The sequence below is a fragment of the Sciurus vulgaris genome (assembly GCF_902686455.1).
Source record: "Sciurus vulgaris genome assembly, chromosome: 17".
NCBI classification, from domain to species: domain Eukaryota; kingdom Metazoa; phylum Chordata; class Mammalia; order Rodentia; family Sciuridae; genus Sciurus; species Sciurus vulgaris.
In genome coordinates this window covers 67918987-67942542 of record NC_136478.1, presented here as the reverse complement: position 1 = coordinate 67942542, position 23556 = coordinate 67918987, and positions in this window count along the sequence as shown.

The following is a 23556-nucleotide window of genomic DNA, read 5'->3' as shown; positions in this document are numbered from 1 at the left end:
TGAGGGTGGTTGGTAGTGTGGCATACAGAGGTCTCAGGGTTAGGGTGGTGCACAGGCCCTGGGGCTTAGGGGGTTGGACACAGCACAGAAGAAGGGAAATGGTAGTGGGCAGCTGCATGAGGGCTAAAACGTCCTTCCCCAGGCCCTTCTCCAAAGAGAAAACTCTGGATCCTCCCTCCCTTCTGACCACTGTGAGTTCCTGCCTCATTGAGTGTGCTTCTCATGGAGGCCTGTCACTCAGCATGCATTGGCACTGAACCTCTTCTCACTTGGAGGTTCTCAAGACTCTCTGTTTTCTAGTTCCCAATATGTTCTCACTCTTTAAAATCTGTTACTTCTCATAATGTAAGATCCTTTTGTTCCCAGTGCAGACTCCACACTGATGTTCCTGATGTCATCTAGTACAGACTCCAAATTTCTGCTGCCTGCAATTGTGCCCAAGTTGTTCAGGGAGAAGCCAGGCCTAGAAAAAGAATTTTCCACTGATGAATTATGCCCAAGGAGGAAGAAAAGCCATGAGGTAAAGAAGAAACCTAGGGCAGTTAGAAGTTAGGTGAAGCCAGCTGTGGTGCCACAGGCCGGTAATCCCATCTACTCAGGAGGTGGAGGAAGGAGGATCCCTAGATGATTGTTGCTGCTCGCAGCAACAATTCCATGGGAATTTATCAGAGTTGGACTGGGAATGAACTACTTCTATTATCTTTTCTGGACTGCTTTTTTGCTTGCTTGCTTGTTCGCTAGTTCATAGAGGAAGACAGGCTTGCTTGCTTTTAGAGGAAGAGAGGCTTGCTTGCTTTTAGAGGTACTACACTTTCAGAGAGGCTACACTTTCAGAGATGCTACTTCTTAGAGGTCTGCTGCTTCTTCTTAGAGGTGCGTTCTAGAGGTGCGTCTTAGTGGTGTGTCCTATGTCCTATCAGAGGTGCTGCTTATCAGTGGTGCTTCCTATAGGTGCATTTCCTTTCTCAGCTGAAGAGAATGTCTTATATACATTAAAGCAGCAAATCAGCTTAGGATTAAGTAGCACGATTGGAGCATGTGCCACGGTACCAATTAAGAAAGAATGAGGAACACTTGTTGACCATGAGCACTGAAGAGACACCAACCAATCAGGCAAAAAGTCATGAGATATCTCTCCATGTTAACACTAATTATGCGCCACCTCTTGGCCCAATGCCAGCCACCATCCTAGAGCCACTTAAACATGTCTCTACAGCTGATGACCAACCTGGGCAACTTAGTGAGAGTGTCTCAAAATGAAAAAATAAAATAAAATAAAAATGGCTGGGGGTGGAGCTCAGTGGTAGAGCACCTCTGGGATCCCAGTCTAAGACCAGAAAATAAACAAAAGAGCTTAGATGAGTACCTAGTAAAGTGGACTGAGAGAGCACAAGAGGTCAGGCTGGAAGTTCTCTGATGTCCTGCTGCCTGTGGAAATATAGGAACATCTTCAGAGCATTGTAATCTTTATTGCCCTTCTGACTGTGGCAGACAGAATGGCTCTAATTGATGGTGGAGTTGTAGATCATAGGTTTCCTGTTCATTTTTCTAGTTTCCTTTTTCTTCTCAGGTGAAGAATCCTGTCCTGTGTCAGGTCAAGTTGATGTACAGCTGTCGTGACCATGATTCACAAAAGGTGATACATTCAGACCCTTGAGTGAAGCCCAGCAACATCAGTGCAGAATGCTGGGATAGTGCTGGGCTAGTGGTGGGTTGAGGGCTCAGGGAATCTGAGGCAGGAGGCCTCTACCTGACCATGAGCAGCATGAAGAGAGGGCGGCAGGTCCTTTTACAACAGCCTGCTCCACTGCCCCATGTGATGTTCCCTGTTGGCCCTCTTTCTGTGGGAACACATGATGGTGTCACAGCTAGGCCCGTGGGCACACTGTTGGCCAGAGGAAGTTTCCAGTAAATATGAGACAGCGCTTGGAGAAAGCTGATTTGTAGGTGGTGCTTGAAGAAAGTAGGCAAGTTTTAGGAACAGGGTCCACATCCAGGATCTGTCCCAGTGATAGGAAAGTAGGGACAAGTCTGACATGCCCATGGGCTGCTCGTTTCAGTCACCAGTGTGCCCAGTCCCCCTGTGAGGATAAAAAATTTGGTTTCTTCCTGTGGATTTCCCTAGTTTTCAAACCATAAATGTAGAATGACTACAGCCTTACTCTACCTTTGAGTACACATGTTCTCCGAAGGTGATCTTCTCCTCTTCTGTTTACTTGCTTAAGTTTTCCAAATCCACCTCTGCAGTTGAGACTTTCCCCAAAGATTATAGATCCTTCAGATTCCCCATGTCTACACCTGGTCATAAAGTGACATTCAAGTCCACATACTGCTGTTCCACCTCCCCATTCTGTGCTCAGTGATTTCTTTCTCTTTTTAAAGCCACCCCTCCCTCTGTTACCTGGGGATTGGACCTAAGAAAGTCCACCACCCAGTCACACCCCAGAACACTCTTTATTATTTATTTTAAGACAGTGTCTCCCTACGTTGCTGAGGCTGGCATTGAACTCTTGATCCTCCTGCCTCAGTCTCCCAAGTCGTTGGGATAACAGCTGTGGCCACTACACTGTTTGTGCCACCTATTTTTCTGACTCCCACTCTCCTACCTCCTGGATTCTCCAAACCCAGCACTGTTGGCTCCATCTTTCCTCAGGCAGAAAAGTGTCTGGCCACTTGCCATCGAGCATCCCAGGAGCCAATAATCACAGTCCTGCCTGGGCAAGGCTGTGAGCATGTGTGTCCATACAGAGCAACATGAACTGACAGGACTCAGCATCCAAGACATACACCAGTCCACTTGTCCCCACAATGAAGGAGCAGCAGATTTTTTGGGGGCAGAAGTGCCCAGGAGGCTGGAATGTGTGCATAATCAGGGGCCTTGAAAGTCAGAGACAACAGCCAGGTGAGCCAAAGCTGCTGACCTGCCACAAACAGAACTCTGTGGCCTAGGGCCGACACCTGCTCCAGCCAAATTGCAGTTCCAGATCCCCAAGCCTCACCACCATGCACCATTCACTGACTTCAAATTTGCACTCCCTGAGCTCCAGGAGAAAGTGGAAGAAAGGCAAACCCCATGGCATTCAGCTCTATCCAATAGTGTTAGTACTTTTCCAAAGTCTAATGTGCATAAGTTTGAACCAATAGCATTAGTCCCTTTTAAAACTCTGATTACCTTAAGGTTGAATGGGTAGCATTCACTCAAGTGCTACATAAACCCCTAACCACTGTGTCTCACCAGCCATGGTTGGCAGTTTTGTTCTCTTTCTGTGGTAGTTCTGGTTGTTCTGTGCACTTGAGGTCACACTTCTTACTCTTCTGTGTCTCAAGAGAGAAGAATCCAGGAATATTCTGAGCAGAAGCAAGTAAAGCTCTATTGCTTTGCTGGCAAAGGCAAAACCCAGAATGCTTTCAATGCAGACAGTGTGAGACTCACTGTCAGGGAAGCCATGGGCTTAAAAGGAGATAAAATGCTGCCCTCAATCTGTGTCCTTTAAGGAGTCTGAATCATGTGTGGCTCTAGGGACAGCAATTTCTTTTTCCTCCAGTTTTCCAGTCTTAGAGTCTGGATTTCATCATTTTTGGTCCATGAGTAGAGAAACAGAATATCCTAGGATGTGTACAATGTTCACCTTGCTTCCCACATGGTTAGGGAGGGGAAGAGGGAGAAGAGGAAGGGGGAGAAGAGAAAGAGGGAAGATGTTAGTTATCAGATGTGCCCCAGTGGTAGAGCAGCAGGGCTCTGCTCAAATCATGAAGTGAAGCCCTGCTACACTCACAAGCCAACACAGATCTAGTGTCACACACCCACCCACTTTCACATGGTCACTCACATGGCAGCTTCTGTAAGTGCAGCTCAGTGTGCACATTTATAAAGTTGTGCATACCAGCAAGTCTGAGTGCCAGAGAAAGGGTTGTCATGTTTTTCCTTTGTATTCCTTCCATCCCTCCACTTCACACCAGGAAAATATTTTACATAGAGAGCATTTACTCAGACTGATGAGAGCTATCAGTGTGGGTGGTGTGATGAGAAATCTGAACTGTGAGGTCATGACTGATCTTGAGTGATAGAGTGTAGATGAGAGGGAGTGCAGGGTGATGAAGTCACCAGGTTACCTGAGGTGCAAGGTGCAGGTGTTGCAGAGTGGAATAGGGAGAGGTGGAAGTGGATGGGGTGTACATGGGGAAGAGGTGATGTGTGTCCCAAGTGCACTGGGGTGTTCCAGGGCACAATATGGAAGGATGGGCAAAGAAATAGAGTAAGGCATTTGAGTGTTGAGTAAGAAGAGGTTAATGGTCACAGAAATAGAGGACAAAATTGGAGGGTGACCATGGGCTGATATCACTGATGGGTAGGGGCAGGAAACAGTGCTGGAGACCTAATGTTTACCAGGAATTAAAAAACAAGGGATGAGGTGCCTGTGTTCTATTTGATTAAGAGATGATGAAAAGACAAAACCCTCTGACCTCTGGAGAGAATATCTGCAGAATCCTCTCTATTTAGATCTGGAGTTCAGAGCAGATGCCACATCAAAAAGACAGGATTGTTTCTAGAGACCTGGTAATATCAAGGTGGGGCTGGCTCAAGTAGGGTAATCAGTGTCGAGTTTCCAGGGCTCCCAGGTGCTCTGTGCATGGACTGATTTGAAAAACTCTGTGGGTCCTGGCCTTCAGGGACTCTCCCTTTTCTGGTCCTGGTCCTCAGGGAATTTGGTCAGGTGCTTAGTAGCCAGATGTGTGAGATTTCAGTTAGAGATGTTGTTTGAATAAGGACATAATCAGCTGACCAAGGGGGGAAGTGACCTTCCTCTAGCCAGGGCCTCCAAACTGTGTCAAGATGGAAATTTTGAAAACCCCAATGTATTGACATCTACCAATTGGGTAGAAATAACCTGGGAGTCTTTAGTGGTAAAAGATAGAAATAGAGGCAAAGGAAGATGTTGGTGGCAGAGTCCCCTGATCCCTCAACAGCCCAGAAAGAAGGCTGACCAGAAATGCGGGTGACAGGGAAAATACTCTTACAGTCAATGTTGAACACTGAGATTTGGAGAGAGTTTAAGTCTGGTTACTGTAGCAGAAAATAAGCACAAAGTCCCTTAATCCTGAACCTGGCCCAATTATCCTAAACTGCCAATTCAAACCCAAATTCATTGTAGGCAACCCCATCCTCCTCCATTTTTCTCATGGGTTCACAGCTCTGTCTTTAATCTATGTGTGGTGTAAGTCAAGACACATTCTTTGTTTTCCTGGTGTCTTTGCAGGTCCTCCAGCTATGCCACATGGATGGAGCAATGTCTCCTCATACAGAGTCTTGAACTCTAGGAAAGTCTGTCTTGTAACTTGATTTTCCTGATGCTTCTCTTGCTATTTGTGGTTCTCTTGGCCTCCTTGTTTCTCTCAATGCACTGCCCTCTCAGTTCCCTAGTCACCCTGTGTCTCATTTGACTCTCTTCACTATCTCTCCCCAGACTCTGCCTCTTTTTCAGTCACTCTGTTTATAGCTTCTATTTAACTCCAGGACATCAAAACCCATTCACATTTACATCTTCCCCCCAACCCTGTTTATTAACAACTCAGGTCTTAAATAATCTATGAATACTGACTGCTGACCATCATCCCTTTCTCTCAGGAAACACCTCCAGGAGCCCCTTCATCCAAAGGAAACATCACTCTATGTCTGTAGAACCAAATGGGCCCTGTGTCCTTAATATCCATCAATTCTTTTCTCCCTGTGTGCTCAAGCCCAGCCATGCACTGACTCCTTCTGTATTTCACCTCTTTTTTCTTCCTCTCCACCTTCTCTTCCTCTGCTTCACAGGAACTGCTGTATTGACGTTTCCCCATGTCCTGTCCCTGTGTTCTCTTCCTCAAGCCTTCTCCTCACACCATGCAGAATCACTGCCCCAAACACTGCACTGTGGTACAGCAGGTCTTGACCTGAATAGGAAAGCTCAGAGAAAATTTAAGACTCTTCATCAAAAACAGTGTTTTTTCAGGGTTTGAAGAATTGGAAATATTGTAAAGTGCTCCCTTTTTTGTAGTCCCCGATTAATGCTCTGGAATTAGTGTTCATAGCAGGGGTGAATCTGGGGGTAACGGAAGTGGTAGATCTGGTCTGTCAAATCATCTGCTGCTGCTACTGTCATTAGTGAGAGATCATTTACTTACAGCATTCTCTATTTCTTGTATGAATCCTTCCTGCCATGAATGGGATCAATATTAGAAAAGTATATTTCCCTGAAAAATTCTGATATTAGTTGGCATTGAGTCATGCAAATGAGTGCAAGTGGATGGACTTGCATTTGTTCAGAGAAGCTAAATGATGTTCCAAGTGCATTGTTAGAATCAACTATTTCTTTCACTTGTGTCTGTTTTAAAATCCTTCCCAGGTGTTTTGTCTCATTCCAATTCACCCCTAATAGGTAAAATGACAGTTCCACTAGGGTAAATTAGGAATAGGAAGCAACTAGGTTTGGGATATGAGGAACACAGTGAGACTGTCTGTCCCTCACATGTCAGACCACATATTTACTCTTCCCCTGCACGAGAATCTGGTCCTTCAGCTATAATGGATTAACAGGAGCACCTCCCAACACTTCAGGATCCTCTTAAGACATGTTATGGGGAAACTTATAATTGTTGTTGAAAAGTGTCACCTGGGGAAAAGGTTTTCAGAAGTGACCTCAGCTCCCCAAGAGTGCAGCCCATTGCTGCTCCAGGCACAGTGATAATAGCAGGGCTGAGGAGAGGTGAAGTCACAGAGTCACAGCCACATCTCGGGACCTGGCTGCCTCCCTACAGCACTTGTCCTGGTCATAGAGGGCTCTGCACAGAGCTTACCATCCTGACCAAGAGAAAGAGCCTGGTGAGTAATGCAGTGCCAGTGTGAGGGCAGCATCTGTGAGGAAAGACCCACTTGAAGAGTCTGTTGAGTGACCACATCAGAATATGGGCTTCTGTCTTGGACCTGGTTGAATGCCAGAGCCATGCAGGAAGAAGAAAAATTCCTGAGGAGTGACCTCAGGTAGTGAATATTCAAAGGGTCCCAGATCTTGTCGTCATCCTGATGGCTCCTAGTTAAACATAAAGTGATCCTTGCTGACAGTGGCAGCTGAACTAGAGCACACCAATTTGCAACCACACTTAAAATCAGTCTCGGCCGAGACTTCCTTACAGAAATTCTATGCTAAATTTTCTGTTTTTCTAGAACTGAACCTACAGTACCTGAAAGCTTTTACAGGTAGGAAGAACTTACAGAAATTTGCTAGTACTGTGTAGAAAGTGATCTGAAAGGTGATGATTGAGTAGAACATTTTCTCTAACTCTAGGCATGGTGCAGCTTGTGGAGATGATCATTGTACCTATCCTGAAATCATTACTTGTCTATGATTGTTTTCAGGCTATTTTACTCTTAAAGTGCTAAGAAACTTATAAGGGAAGTGTAATATAATCATTGTGATTTTCCAAGAGCATGTATTTTATATAAATTTTGTCTTCAGGTTTTTAAAAACATCTCCTTATTGTGTCAAATATACCACCACCTGGTTTAGGAACTTCATTGTGGTGTAGGGTATGAGTTGTGTAGGGATGTATGGTAAAACTCTTCATCTTCTGCTCAATATTTCTATTTGCCTAAAACTGACCTAAACAATAAGGTCTGATGAAGGTATATATTTGAACAATAGCCAAAAATCTGCTATCTCAATATTTTGGATGAGCAAGACTTCAGGCTGTACATATGCCAGTGTGTTTATATGGCTCCTATTGTAATACCAATCACCCTCATTGATTCCTTGCTAACAGCTTTACTGAATTCAGGTATGGATTAACACATTTCAGAATGTGTCCTCTGAAATCTGCAATTATGCCACTACTACCCTACAGTGTTAATGCTTTATGTCACACATTTTAGGACATGGCATAAGAAAACAATTCCTGTGACAGGTGCTGTTTTACTTGCTTTCCTGAGACAACAAACTGAGTCCTGTGATAGCTGAACTGACGTAGAACCAGTACCATCTCCCTACACATAACTCACCATGGAGCAGGTGTATGCTGGATGATAGTTCCCTCAGATCTTCTGCATTAATAAATGTCTCATTATTCTCTTATAATGGACATATAGAATAATTCTTTCAAAGCAAATGGAAACATATTACAATGAAAACTTAAAATATCATCAGTTTGAAAGGAAATAGGAATTTAGAAAAGCAAAACTAAACACAAAACAGGATTGTTAGAAGTACCCAACTCACCACTGTTAAGGAGGCCTGGTGGTTCACTGTACAAACTCTTATCACTCAGCCAGTCTCAAGTCCCCTCAATTCCCCGAATCAGGGCCTGAATGTAGATAGATATTTAACTTCTGCATGACCAAATTCTCCTGTTCATTATGTAAAGTCATCCCAATCCCTGCCTCAAGTCTTAAAGATTTAAGAAGTCACTTATGTTTGAAAAAATTCAAACAACCCTTATAGAAATGTGCTTTTTAAAGAAAAACATGCATTGTTCACAGTGGAAACACTGGAGAGTGGGAATACTAAATTTTGGTTGACAGAACACATGCAGCCTGGGCCTCCTCTTCCCCTGCAGGACCCTCAGGCTGGGACAAAGGGAACTGGCAGGATGGTAGCCAGTGAGGTGGCTGTAGGAATCATGTTCCAGTCACAGACTGTGGTTGGAGTTCTGGCTAATTCCTTTCTCCTCCTCCATTACCTGTTCCTTTACTTCACTGGGCACAGGGAAAGGCCCACAGACTTGATTCTTAAGCAGTTGATTGTGTCTAACTTGCTAACTCTCCTGTGTAAAGGAGTTCCCCAGACTATAGAAGCTTTCAGTTTGGAATTTTCCCTTGGGGATATTGAATGCAAACTGCTTTTCTATGTTCACAGGGTGAGCAGCTGCATGACCATTGGCAGCACCTGCCTTGTGAGTGCCTTTCAGGCCATCGCCTTCAGCCCCAGGTACTCCTGCTGTTCAGAGCTTAAAGTGAAAGCTCCCAGGTACATAGGCACCTCCCTATGCCTGAGCTGCATACTATACATGCTTATAAATATAATTATTCTTATGTACATGGAAAATGGAACAAAACAACCATGACAACCCTAAAAAATTTTGGGTACTTTTCTAGTTTTCATCATAACAGAACCACAGTCACACTGTATGCAGCATTGCTGTTATTCCCTGATGCTGTGTGTGTGGGCCTCATGCTCTGTGCCAGCAGCTCCATGGTGCTCACCCTGCACTGGCCCAAGCAGAGAATGCAGTACATTCAGAAGACCATCTCTCTCAGATCCTCCCCTGTGTCCAGAGCCACCAAAACCATCCTCCTTCTGGAGAGCAGTTTTGTCTCTTTTTACATACTTTTCTGCATCTCTAAGATTTGTTTGACTGTTATTTATAATCCCAACTTTTTCCTTCCGAACATGGCTGCAATAGTCTCTGGGTGTTTCCCTGCTGTCAGCCCCTTACTGCTCATGAGCAGAGACTCCAGTGTATCCAGGTTCTGTTTTTCCTGGATAGATAGAGAATAGGAAATCCCCTGTTCTGATGATAAACATGTGAACTCTAAGGTTTTTCAGTTTTTATTTATTCATTTTAACTCATAAAGTTTGAAGCATATTATATAGAGTTATATCACATGGGAATGGTGATGTCTACACATGTACTCATGTATTTGTGCTGGCCTGCTGGTTTGTGCAGGGTGTCCTAAGCAATTCACCTAAAAATACCTAAGTATCTTCTCCCTGTCACTTATTTCTACCTTCATGTCATGGAGGAAGGCCTTGGTAAATCAAATACCAACAAGGGCCCATTTGCAGTATTTTACACCTGCTTTATGATTGACAGCATGTGGGAATTTTTTAAGCTACAGCATCAATTTCAAAATATGAACAGTTTACATTTCACAGGCAGTCTCCAATGTGGGTGTACAATAAGTTGACCTTTTTTATGATGTGGACATGACTTGTGCCTCACCTATCCTGTGTTGGTGCTGGCATATTCAGAGGTGAAATGATTGCATTGTGAGAGAGATAACTTGATCAGTCCAACCCAGTTTGAATAGGCTGACCTGATGTTAACTGTGGGAAGGTTTGGAATGGGTTGGGAGAGGAAGATCACTAGGGGTGTGCACTGGAGGGGTGCATTACACTGCATCCCTTTCCCACATTACCAGTCTCTGTGCTTCCTGGCTGCCATGAGGGGAGCACCTTGCCACCTCCCCGTGATGCTGTGTTTCACCTTGGGCCCACAGCCATGAAGTCAGTCTTCTTCAGACTGAGACCTCTGGTACCATGAGCCTAAATATTCTTTCCTCCTCTAGGTAGTCTGTGTTGGGTGTCTTGGTCACAGCAATGAAAGCTGAACAAGGAACCTGAATATATTTTGGGTCATTTGATCCTTACAGATCAAGAGGCTCTGTGTATCTTCTCTTTAAGGACAGTGTATTGGCTGTTCCCTAATGAGAAATGATGGCAAGTGGTTATTGTTTCCCATTTATAGCCCTATTGGTAGCCCTTAATACTGTAACTACATTGTGCTAAAGATCCAAAGACTTAGGACAGGGCAGCCAGGGACTTCCCCAAGCAGTCCTGCTACCTCTGATGGCAGGCATCTTTCAAGGATAGCTTCTTGGAGCAGACTGCCCAATGAGAGCCTTTCTCCACAGAGCCAGCCACAAGTCCTGGAGCCAGCGGAGAGGTCCGGCCCGCAGGCAGCCTCTGGGACCATGGCACAGCAACCAGAGACTCCTCCAGGTGGCCCTGCTCCCACTGCCAGTGGCTGGCTATTTCCACAGGGTGATCCAACATGGTGGACTAGAGGGTGACTACATGCCTGTTGCTCCACAACCCAGGATTCAAGAAGGGGAGGTATTGAGAGACTTGGAATGAAATAGAGCCTTGGGGTGAATCTCCCCTATTGGGTGAAGCTCGGCCGGAGCACCAGGCCCAAACAGGGGTGGCTTCTCAGAGCAGGGCAGGGCAGCTAGAGTCTTCCACAGGTATCCCTGCTCCCTCTGGTGGTGGGCTTCTCCCACACAGCCAGCTTCTTGGATCAGGCCCCCCAGTGAGAGCATTTCTGCACAGAACCAGCTCCAAATTCCGGAGCCATTGGTGAGCTCTGGTCCACAGGTAGCTTCAGGGACCAGGACAGGGCAGCCAGGGACTTCCCCAAGCAGTGTGGCTCCCTCCAGTGGCAGGCTCCTTTCACAGCCAGCTTCTCAGAGCAGACCACCCAGTGACAGTCTTTCCACACAGAGCCAGCACCAAGCCCTGGAACAGGTAGCAGTCTAGGGGCAGCTTTACTCGGAACAACTGCATTATCAAATTCTTCGAAGACTTCAGGCTACTGAAGGCTGGGAGGTGATATACTGGAAATCTACAGGGACACTATAAGCCAATAGAGGAAATCTGCAATATGTCAGAGGCCCACTGATATCTGACCAATATGAGAAAACAAGGGAAGAAAATGTCCCCAAAAAACCTAGATACTATATCAATAAAACGCAATGACAGCACAGCAGAAGAAATGTCATAAAAGGAGTTCAGAACGTACATAATTAAAACAATCAGGGAAGCAACGAGGTGATGAAACAGCAAATGCAGGTATTGAAGGAGGAGATGAAAGAGCAAATGCAACCATTAAATGATCACAACAATGAACAGTTAAAAGAGAAAATATGGGAAGCAAGAGATCATTTCAATAAAGAGGTAGAGATACTGAGAAAAAAAAAAAAACAGAACTCCTTGAAATGAAGAAAACAATAAACCGAGTTAAAAACTCCATAGAAATCATAACCAATAGGATAGAACACCTGGAAGACCGAACCTCAGACGTTGAAGACAAAATATTTCATCTTGACAACAAAATTGACCAAACAGAGAAGATGGTAAGAAATCATGAACAGAATCTACAAGAATTATGGGATATCATGAAAAGGCCAAATTTAAGAATTATTGGGATTGAGTGAGGCTTAGAGAAACAAACCAAAGGAATGAATAATCTATTCAATGAAGTAATATCAAAAAATTTCCCAAAACTGAAGAATGAAATGGAAAACCAAGTAAGAGGCTTATAGGACTCCAAATATACAAAATTACAACAGACCCACACCAAGGCACATTATTATGAAAATACCTAACATACAAAATAAAGACAGAATTTTAAAGGCCACAAGAGAAAAGAATCAAATTACATTCAGTGGGAAACCAATAAGAAAATCAGCAGATTTTTCAATCCAGAACCTAAAAGCTAGAAGTCATGGAACAACATTTACCAAGCCCTGAAAGTAAACAGATGCCAACCAAGAATTTTAAACCCAGCAAAACTTACTTTCAGATTTGACACTGAAATAAGATCCTTCCATGTTAAAAAAAAAAAAAAAAAGTCAAAGTATTTTACAAAAAGAATGCTGGCATTACAGAATATTCTCAGCAAAATATTCCATGAGAAAGACATAAAAAACAACGATGCAAATCAGCAACGGAAGGAACTAGCCTAAAGGAATAGGCAAATAAAGGAGAAACCAAATCATGTCAAAAAAACAAAAATGAGTCAAATGACTGGGAATACAAATCTTATCACAATAATAACACTGAATGTTAATGGCCTGAACTGATCAATCAAAAGACATAGACTGGCAGATTGGATGAAAAAGAATAATCCAACAAGATGCTGCCTGCAAGAGACTCATCTCATAGAAAGATATACACATAGACTAAAGGTGAAAGGAATGGAAAAAAAAAAAAAAAAAAACACCATGCACATGGACACAGCAAAAAAGCTGGAGTATCCATCCTCATTTCAGATAATGTGGACATCAAGCCAAAACTAGTCAGAAGGGATAAAGAAGGACATTACATACTGCTTAAGGGAAGCATAAATCAGCTACTCATAACAATCATAATTATCTATGCCCCGAGCAATGGTTCATCCATGTACGTCAAACAAATCCTCCTTAATTCCAGAAATCAAATAGACCACAACACAATAATACTAGGCAATTTTAACACACCTCTATCACCATTGGATAGATCCTCCAAACAAAAATTGAATAAAGAAAGCATAGATCTCAATAATACAATCAAAAATTTAGACTTAACGGACATATATAGAATATACTATCCAACAAAGAATGAATACACTTTCTTCTCAGCAGAACATGGATCCTTCTCTAAAATAGACCATATTTTATGCCACAAAGTTACTGTTAGCAATTACAAGAAGATAGAGATACTACCTTGTATTCTCTCAGATCATAATGGATTGAAATTAGAAATAAATGACAGAATAAAAATCAGAAACTGCTCCAATACCTGGAGATTAAATAATACACTATTCTATGATGAATGGATAACAGAAGACATCAGAAGGGAAATAAAAAATTTCCTAGAAGTACAGGAGAACAAAGACACATCATGTCAAAATCTCTGGGACACTATGAAAGCAGTACTTAGAGGAAAATGTATTTCATGGGGTGCATTCAACAAAAGAAGTAGAAATCAACAAATAAATGACTTAACACTACAGCTCAAAGCCCTAGAAAAAGAAGAGCAGACCAACACCAAAAGTAGCAGAAGAAAGGAAATAGTTCAAATCAGAGCCAAAATCAACAAAATTGAAACAAAAGAAACAATCGGAAAAATTAACAAAATAAATAGTTGGTTCTTTGAAAAAATAAACAAAATTGATAAACACTTAGGCACACTAACAAAGAGAAAGAGGGAGAAAACTCAAATTACTAAAATTCGGAATGAACAAGGAAATATCACAGCAGACATGAGTGGAATACAAAACATAATTAGAAGGTATTTTGAAAATTTATACTCCAACAAAACAGAAAACCTGGAAGACATCAACATGTTTTTATGGATATATGAATTACCTAAACTGAACGAGGAAGATATACACAACTTAAATAAATCAATTTCAAGCAATGAAATAGAAGAGACCATCAAAAGCCTACCAACAAAGAAAATTCAGGGACCAGATGGGTTCTCAGCCGAGTTTTACAAAACCTTTAATGAAGAGGTCATTCCAATACTCCTCAAAGTATTCCATGAAATAGTAGAGGAGGGAACTCTCCCAAACTCATTCTTTGAAGCCAATATCACCCTGGTACCTAAACCAGACAGAGCCACATCGAGGAAAGAAAATTTCAGACCAATATCCTTATTGAACATCAATGCAAAAATTCTCAACAAAATTTTAGCAAATTGCATGCAAAAATATATTAAACAGTGCACCATGATCAAGTATGTTTTATCCCATGGATGCATGTTTGGTTCAACATCTGGATATCAATAAATGTCATTCATCATATCAACAGACTGAAAGTCAAAAATCACATGATTATTTCAATAGATGCAGAAAAAGTATACGATAAAATACAGCACTCCTTCATGCTCAAAACACTAGAAAAAATTGGGGTAGTGGGAACATTCGTTAACATTGTAAAGGCCATCTACGCTAAGCCCATGGCCAATATCATTCTAAATGGTGAAAAACTGAAAGCATTCCCCCTAAAAACTGGAACAAGGCAGGGATGCCCTCTTTCACCACTTCTATTCAACATCGTCCTTGAAACTCTAGCCAGAGCAATTAGACAAACCAAAGAAATTAAAGGGATAGGAATTGGAAAAGAAGAACTCAAACTATCCCTGTTTGCTGATGACATGATTATATATTTAGAGGAACTCAGAAATTCCGCCAGAAAACTCTTAGAATTCACTCTAAGTGAATTCAGTAAAGTAGCAGGTTACAAGATCAATGCTCATAAATCCAATGCATTTTTATACATAAGTGATGAATCTTCAGAAAGAGAAATTAGGAAAACTACCCCATTCACAATAGCATCAAAAAAAATAATAAAATACTTGGAAATCAATCTCACAAAAGAGGTGAAAGACTTCTACAATGAGAACTACAGAACAGTAAAGAAAGAAATTAAAGAAAACCTTAGAATGTGCAAATATCTACCATATTCTTGGATAGGGAGAATTAATATTGTCAAAATGGCCATACTACCTGTTAGGTTGGAAATTAGGTTACTGTAGGGGGCACAGCTGAGCAGCTAGAAGAAAGACCAGTCCACCAAAGGTGACCAGAAAGTTCACAGCAAGGTGGATGAAAAGTTCCACTGACCCTTCACACCCGCCTGTCACTCAATAGGACCCCTCCCCTCCCATCCCAGTCTATAAAAACCCTGGGCAGCCAGGGCCATGTGCGATTTTCTCTGGGTTCCTATACCCTGGGTGTCTGGGAATTTCGCCCTAGAGCCAAATTGCAATGAAGATTGCTTCAGACACTTTTCTGTCTCTTTTTATTTGACTGCTAACTGTGCCCGCCAAAACCCCTGAGTTTACATTTTGTCCTGCAGTTGAGCCCGCCGAGCCCGCGTGCGCTTACATTTTGTGCAGAAACCCGGGAGGGTGTTTTTTGGGCTCCCCCATCTCTTGGGGTTGTGACCCACCCCCTCCTCAGAAGAACCAGGATTTTTCCGCTCATCACTATTCTGTTCTGCTCCATCCCGCTTCAAAGCGCGGTAAGTTTTCTGGGTTTTATTTATTTATTTATTTATTTATTTATTTATTTATTTTTTCCCATTTGCCACTCCAATTTCCCTTCCATTCCGCTGGGGGTTCTGTTCCGTTGGCGCGTCACAGACCCTCTCCGTCCGTCTGGCCCTGGTGGCCTCAGAGACTTCTGGGCTTCCAGCTAGGCTCCGTGTTCGTCTTGTGTCCCCAAGAGTTGAGAGAAGTCTCAACACTTGGCCCACCTGTTGTCTTCCCAGTGTACAGAAGCCAGAACTGGGATGCCTCTTCTGCTTCTGTACATCTCTCTGGGTATAATTTGATGGCTAATGGGAAATACCAGGAGCTCACTAGACCTCAAAACTCCTTTCCGGTGTATCCACCATAGGTTTACTAAACTGGAACTTTCCAAAAACTTAAGCCGTAAGCAGATAGTTTTTTTTTTATTCAAGCCTCAGTATGTTTTAGATCTCAAGATGGCCACCAAAAGGCACTCACAAGCTTTCTTTTTGGAATTTGGTGCTAGGCCCCGCTCCTCCTTCCACCTGCTCCACCACACACATTCTCCTCCCCTGAGCCGTCCCAAACCCTGCATGCCTCCATGCTCTGGCCAGAACTCCGCCTCCTCTTCCTGTCCTTCTCTGGCCAAAAACCCAACCCCTCCTCTCATGGATGGAGCTCCTCCCCTCTTCCTCCTCGGAAACCTTCTCACTTTCCCTCCCACCTCCTCCTTCAGACCATCTCTCTGCCTAGTCTTCTCCCTCCTCCCCTATCAGCACTAACAGGCAACTTTATCAGACTCTCCCACTGCCTAACCCAGAGCTTCTTTATTCTCTCCAGGAAATAGCCAGTACAAAAGGGTTATATGAATCTATGTTCCATTCTCATTTAGGGTCTTTCTCTGCTGATTCCTTTACTTATATTAAGGAATTTGAGTATCTTTCCTAAACTTATAGTCTTAATATCCTTATTTTCACTCCCAGTATCCAACAGGCAGCACAGGACCACGCTGACCAAGCCTATTTAATGAACATAACTTTATCCACAGGAGCAGGTTCCAATAACTGAGCCAAACTGGAACTACCAGGAAGACCAGCAGGGCCACTGTCACTGTGCTTGCATGGCCCAATAACTCATAGCAGGCATGCAAGCAGTCTCCAATAAGGTGGTAAATTTTGATAAACTGAGGGAAATTACCCAGAATTCAGGTGAGAATCCAGCTCTGTTTCTTAATCGCCTCACAGAGGCCCTTACTAGATATACTAAACTGGACCCTGAATCTCCCTCTGGGGCCACAGTACTAGCAACCCACTTCATTTCTCAATCAGCCCCTAATATAAGGAAAAAGCTCAAGTGAGCTGAGGAGGGCCCTCAAACCCCTATCCGAGATCTGGTAAAGATGGCCTTTAAAGTCTATAATGCCCGAGAGGAAACTGCTGATTTGGCCAGGCAAGCTCATTTACAGAAAAAGGAAACACTCCAGTCCCAAGCCCTGGTAGCTGCCCTGTGGCCTGCAACTCCAGTGAGAGCTTCAAAAGGGAGCCAGCAACTCCCTTCACCAGGGGCTTGATTCAAGTGCGAACGCTAAGGTCACTGGGCTCATCATTGTCCAAACCCACAGCCCCCTACCAAGGCTTGTCCCACCTGCAAACAAGCAGGACACTGGAAGAGTGACTGCCCTATGGCTGGTCCTCCCCAGTGTCTCTATGCAGAGGTGTGGCCAGCCAGGTGGTCCCTTCCCATGAGCTTTTGGGATTCGCAGAAGACTGAAGAAGCCCGGACTCAAGGACCCCTATAACCTTAGCTGAGCCCAGGGTTACGCTCCAGGTAGCAGGTAAATCCATAATTTTCCTTGTGGACACAGGGGCTACCTATTCTGTCTTGCCTGCCCACTCTGGGCCTTTATTTCCTTCCCAGGTTTCGGTTATGGAAATTGATGGAAAACCCTCCTTTCCAAGCAGAACAGCTAAATTAGCCTGTGCCCTAGGGGGACATCCTTTTACACACTCATTCCTAGTTATTCCCTCCTGTCCAGTCCCCCTCTTAGGAAGAGGTGTTCTCCAACCCCTAGGATCCACCCTACAGCTTCTTCCCAGGCACACTGCTAGTGCTTACCTTCTTTTACCTCTGTTTCATACATTTTCTAGCACCCCCACACCACCTACCCTACTATTGCCTCCAGATCTGGTCGACTCCCAAGTCTGGAACACTTCCAAGCCAGTCATAGCCTCCCACCACAAGCCAGCAGTCCTTATCCAACTGGAACCTCAAGCTAAGTTTTCTTCATGTCCCCAGTTTCCAATTTCCCATACTCACAGGGAAGGACTTAAACCCATTATAGACCAGTTGCTTACTCAAGCACTCCTTATCCCTACTGACTTCCCTGTAACACCCTCATACTGCCAGTATGTAAACCCTAAGGAACCTATCGCTTGGTCCAGAACCTCCCTCTAATTAATGAGGCAGTTATTCCCATCCACCCTGTGGTTCCTAACCCTTACCCTTTCCTTCTCACATCCCCCCTTCTACCACCCACTTCAGAGTCCTGAATCTCAAAGATGCATTCTTTATAGTTCCCCTTCACTCTGACTCCTATTACCTCCTTGCCTTCACATAGGAGGATCCTACATCCTTTAGGTCTCATCAGCTGACATGGGCAGTTTTATCCCAAAGCTTCTGGGAAAGTCCTTACCTTTTGGGGCAAGTCTTAGCTCAGGATTTGACTACCTGTGATTTGAAAAGTAGCACACTCCTACAATATGTGGATGACCTCTTCCTATGCAGTCCATTCCTCAAGGCCTCCCAGACTCACATTGCCCAGCTCCTTAACTTCCTGGGATTTCAAAGCTATTGAGTCTCTCCAACCAAAGCCCAGCTCACCACCACTTCAGTGACATATTTGGATATACTCCTCACTCCTACTTCTAAGAGGCTCACAACAGACAGAATCCAAGCCCTGTGTGACTTACAGCCACCAGAAGCAGCAGATTACATTATTACATTCTCTCCTTCCTGGATTTAACTGGTTTTTCAGACACTGGGTCCCTAATTTTGCACTCCATGCCAAACCCCTATATCAGGCAAGAAAGGAGACTCCACATAGGCCCCTTACCTCCCCTGAGATGATAGCTAACTTTTTTTACAAGCTCAGGGATGCTCTTATATCCTCCGCTGCTCTCTCTTCCCAATCCTAATTGTCCTTTCCACCTCTTCATGGATGAAAAGCAGGGTATTGCCACTGGCTTCCTCGTGCAACCAACTGGACCTTCTCACTGACTGGTGGCATCTCTCCAGGCAACTTGATTCCATGTTTCGTGGATGACTACAATGTCTCCGAGGACAGGCAACAGCAGCTGAATCAACTAAGGAAGCTCTAAAACTCACCCTTCTTCAACCAGTAACTGTGTTTTCCACCCATCAACTGCAGGACCTCTTAAACCATAAATCCCTTCCACTCCCCCAGGTGCTAAAGATGCTACATTCACCTCATAAAGACCTCTTTGATTACCCACTCCCCTCTCCTAACCTAACCATTTTTATAGATGGTAGTTCTGTGCTGGGTCCTGATGGATGCTGGAGAGCCGCTTTATGCAGATGTCACCACCACCTCAGAAAGTCTGTGTAAGTAAAGGGCAAATTTCAACAAGTTTGCATATAACTAAGTTGGTTATATGTACATGAGACAGGCTGTAGCCTAGTGCCTGGGAGTGCTCCTGTGCAGGGGCATAAGATGCCTGGCTGCTATGCCAGTACCTTCGCTGGGAAGGCTCTGTGCAGGAATCCTATCAGCTCTGACATTGATCTCAGGCACCCAGCTCTCAGGTAGAAAGGCATTCCTTTGCCAGATAACCAGTGTTTCCTCAGTTTTCTTCTCTGGTTCCTACCTGCCTTACAGTAACTTTGGACAGTGGACTTCCATGAAAGCAACACAGAGCTGCTAACATTGCACTTTGCAGCTGTGAAAAGTTGTATAGATGTCCTAGTCTCTGTAACTTTCCTGAAAACAAAGAATAATGCTTATGTAATCTTTAACCTGATAATGAGACATATATAAAGATTGCTGATGTAACTCTCTAGGACTACATCTCCATCAGAGAACAGAGTTGCATCTGGTCTCTGCTTAATCTTCAAAATCTGTGTTTTGTGAAAAGCCCTGCCTTATCTGAAATAAGGCTCTGCCTCACCTGGCTGCATGTTAGTATGGCTCCAAAATAAGCCAGACACTAATTCATTTAAAGTTGTGTTCAAAAGTTTGATGTTTACTACAAAGATCACTGTGATCTCAAACAGGAGATATAATGAATAACTCAGCCAGAATTCAGGATACCTATTGCAAATATTGAATGTTTTTCTCACCCTAATTAGAATGGCGATTATCAAAAATACAAGCAACAGGTGTTGGCGAGGATGTGGGGAAAAAGGTACACTCATACATTGCTGGTGGGGCTGCAAATTAGTGCAGCCACTCTGGAAAGCAGTGTGGAGATTCCTTAGAAAACTTGGAATGGAACCACCATTTGACCCAGCTATCCCACTCCTTGGTCTATACCCAAAGGACTTAAAATCAGCATACTACAGAGATACAGCCACATCAATGTTCATAGCTGCTCAATTCACAATAGCCAGATTGTGGAACCAACCTAGATGTCCTTCAATTGATGAGTGGATAAAGAAACTGTGGTATATATATATATATATATATATATATATATATATATACACACACACACAATGGAATATTACTCTGCCATAAAGAACAATAAAACTATGGCATTTGCAGGCAAATGGATGAAACTGGAGACCATCATGCTAAGTGAGATAAGCCAATCTCAAAAAACTAAAGGACAAATGATCTCACTGATAAGTGGATGGGATGATGACACATAAGGGGGAAGGTGGGAGGAGTTAGTGTTAGGGTTAGGGTTAGGGTTAGGGAGGGGGCAAGAATGGAGGAAGAAAGGACTGTTTAGAGGGAAAAGAAGGGTGGGAGGGGTGGGGGGAAGGGAAAAATAATAGAATGAATCAAACAAAATTACCATATGTAAATTTATGATTATACAAATGGTATGCCTTTAACCCATGAACAAACAGACAAACAACATGTATCCCATTTGTTTACAATAAAAAAAAAAAGAAAAAATAAAGAATTGCCGGGAGTGGTGGGGGGAAGGGAAAAATAACAGAATGAATCAAACAATATTGCCCTATGTAAATTTATGATTTTTAATTAAAATAAATAAATAATAAAAAAAGAAAAAGAAAGAATTGCCATTTTGTGTTGCCAAGCATGCTATGCTAAGCAACTGTTGAGGGATACAGAGGTGGGGTGTTCCCATGGGAAGCATTTCTTACATGACATGGAGTCTCAGGGTAAAATGGAGCCTTGTTTGGTCATTGCCTACAGAGCCTAGCCCATAATATTGTTATACCTCAGTAAGGCATGGCTAAGTCTTTAAGCACATTCCCCTATTGTTCAGGTAGGCTTGGTTCCTGTTATAGCTTTATTGAGATAACATTGAAGTACAATGAAATGTACATATTTGAAGTATGTGATTTGATCAGTTTTGACGTTTTAACACATATAACCAATATGCTTAATAGAAAAATATTTCTAATATATTTTTTAAAAATTGAAATCACATACACTGTCTATCCTGCCTGATTCATTACATTATGAATCAATCACTTTAAGATATATAGGGAATGCGATCCAAGATGGCGGACTAGAGGGTGAATGCATCTCCTGTCGCTCCAGGATTCAAGAAGGGGAGGCATTGAGAGACTCAGACTCAAATAGAGCCACAGGATGAGTCGCCCCCACCAGGTGAAGCTCGGCCCAGGTGGCAGGCCCAGAAAGGGGCAGCTTCTCAGAGCAGGGCAGGGCAGCTTGAGTCTTCCCCAGGTAGCCCTGCTCCCTTCGGTGATGGGCTCCTCCCACACAGCCAGCTTCTTGGAGCAGGCAGCCCAGTGAGAGCCTTTCTGCTAGAACAAGGTCCAAGTCCCAGAGCCAACAGTGAGCTCTGGCCCCCAGGCAGCTTCAGGGACCAGGACAGGGCAGCCAGAGACTTTCCCAGGCAGTCCTGCTCCCTCCGACACCAGGAGCGTTTCAAGGCTAGCTTCTAGGAGCAGACCACCCAGTGAGAGCTGTTTTAAAAAGAGCCAGCCACAACTCCCAGTGCCAGCAGAGAGCTCCGGCCCGCAGGCAGCCTCTGGGACCAGGGCAGGGCAGCCAGAGACTTCTCCAGGCAGCCCTGGACCCTCTGGCAGCAAGCTTTTTCCACAGGGTGATCCAAGATGGTAGACTAGAGGGTGACTGCATCTCCTGTCGCTCCAGAACCCAGGATTCATGAAGAGATGGCATTGAGAGGCTCAGACTAAAATAGAACCATGGGGTGAGTCTCCCCCACTGGGTAAAGCTTGGCCTGGGTGGCAGGCCCGGACAGAGGTGGCTTCTCAGAGCAGAGCAGGGCAACTGGAGTCTTCCCCAGATAACCTTGCTCCCTCTGGCATTGGGTCCTCCCACAAGGCCAGCTTCTCAGAGCAGGCTGCCCAGTGAGAGCCTTTCTGCACAGAACCATCTCCATGTCCCAGAGCCAGCACCAAGCTCTGGCACTCAGGCAGCTTGAGGGACCAGGACAGGGCTACCAAGGACTTCCCCAAGCACCCCTGCTCCCTCTAGCAGCATGCTCCTTTCATGGCGAGCTTCTAGGAGCAGACTGCCAAGTGAGAGCCTTTCCGCACAGAGCAAGTTCCAATCCCTGGAACCAGTAGCTGGCTAGGGGCAGCTATCTTTGGAAGTGCTGCATTTTCAAGTTCCTCCAAGACTTCAGGCTATTGAAGGCTGGGAGGTGATGTAGTGGAAATCTACATGGACACTATAACCAAAGAGGTAATCTGCAATACCTGAGAGTCCCACTGAATCTGACCAATATGAGAAAACAAGGGAAGAAAATGTCCCAAACAAACTTAGATACTATATCAATAAAAGCCAATGATGGCACAGCAGAAGAAATTTCAGAAAGGGAGTTCAGAATGTACATAATTAAAAATATCAGGGAAGCAAATGAGGAGATGAAAGAGCAAATGCAGACATTAAAGGAGGAGATGAAAGAGAAAATGCAGGCATTAAATTATCGCACCTATCAACAGATAAAAGAGATCATTTCAATAAAGAGTTAGAGATGCTGAAGAAAAACAAACAAACAAACAGAAATTCATGAAAGAGGAAACAATAAACCAAGTAAAAAACTCCATAGAAAGCATTATGAAGAGGATAGAACACCTGGAAGACAGAACCTCAGACATTGAAGAAAAAATATTTAATCTTGAAAACAAAGTTGATCAAAATGAGAATATAGTAAGAAATCATGAACCGAATCTACAAGAATTATGGGATATCATAAAAAGGCCAAATTTAAGAATTATTGGGAGGCTTTTTCAATGGGGCAATCCAAGATGGTGGAAAAGAGGGTGACTGCATCTCCAGTCACTCCGGAACCCAGGATGCAAGAAGGGGAGGCATTGAGAGACTTGGACTAAAATAGAACCACGGGGTGAGTCTCCCCCACCTGGTGAAGCTCAACCTGGGCAGCAGGCCCGGACTCAGGCAGCTTATTAGAGTAGGGCAGGTCAGCTAGAGTCTCCCCCAGGCAGCCCTGAGCACTACGGTGGTGGGCTCCTCCCACAGGGCTAGATACTGCAGCTTCTCGGAGCAGGTCCCCCAGTGAGAATTTTTCTGCACACAATCAGCTCCAATTCCCTGATCCAGCATACGGCGAGCTCTGGCCCACCCACACGCTGCTTCAGAGACCAGAACAGGGCAGTCAGGGACTTTCCCCAAGCAGTCCGGCTCCCTCCGGTGGGAAGTGCCATTCCAGGCTAGCTTCTTGGAGCAGACCTCCCAGTGAGAGCCTTTCTACACAGAGCCAGCCACAAGTCCCCAACCCAGTGGAGACCTCCGACCCGCCAGCAGCCTCTGGGACCAGGGCAGGGCAGCCAGAGACCTCTCCAGGTGGCCCTGCCCCAC